The sequence below is a fragment of the Balaenoptera borealis genome (genome assembly GCF_965194805.1).
Source record: "Balaenoptera borealis genome assembly, chromosome: 2".
NCBI lineage: Eukaryota > Metazoa > Chordata > Mammalia > Artiodactyla > Balaenopteridae > Balaenoptera > Balaenoptera borealis.
Window position 1 is genome coordinate 98,275,011 of NC_138867.1, and position 401 is coordinate 98,275,411.

A 401-nucleotide genomic window follows, 5' to 3' on the forward strand; every position below is an offset into this window, starting at 1 on the left:
GCTTCCAATTTCTCCAATACTGCTATCTTAGCATCTGTAAGCATTTGTCATCGTCATTTTCATAAAAGCACACTTCACATCCTTCTAAATTATGCAGAGGTTATCGAGGTATAACATTACTACATCTGCTTTGATTCTAAATACATTCCAAACTAAAGAGTGTTAAGTCCAAAATGTCCCTCTTCAGTAGCCCATGCCATGTCTAGAGGAAACACTCATTGTTTAGTTCTCTTGACTACTTCCCAGATCCCTCACAAGCAGTGGATTTGAATGAAAAGAGAAGATGAAAGGAAACACTGTTTTGTCATGGGATAATGCTGAGACAAGAGGCTGGGTTAGCAAGATATGGAAAATGGGAAGTTGGCAGAAGGAATGACACCTTGAGTTGAAAATTTTCAGAA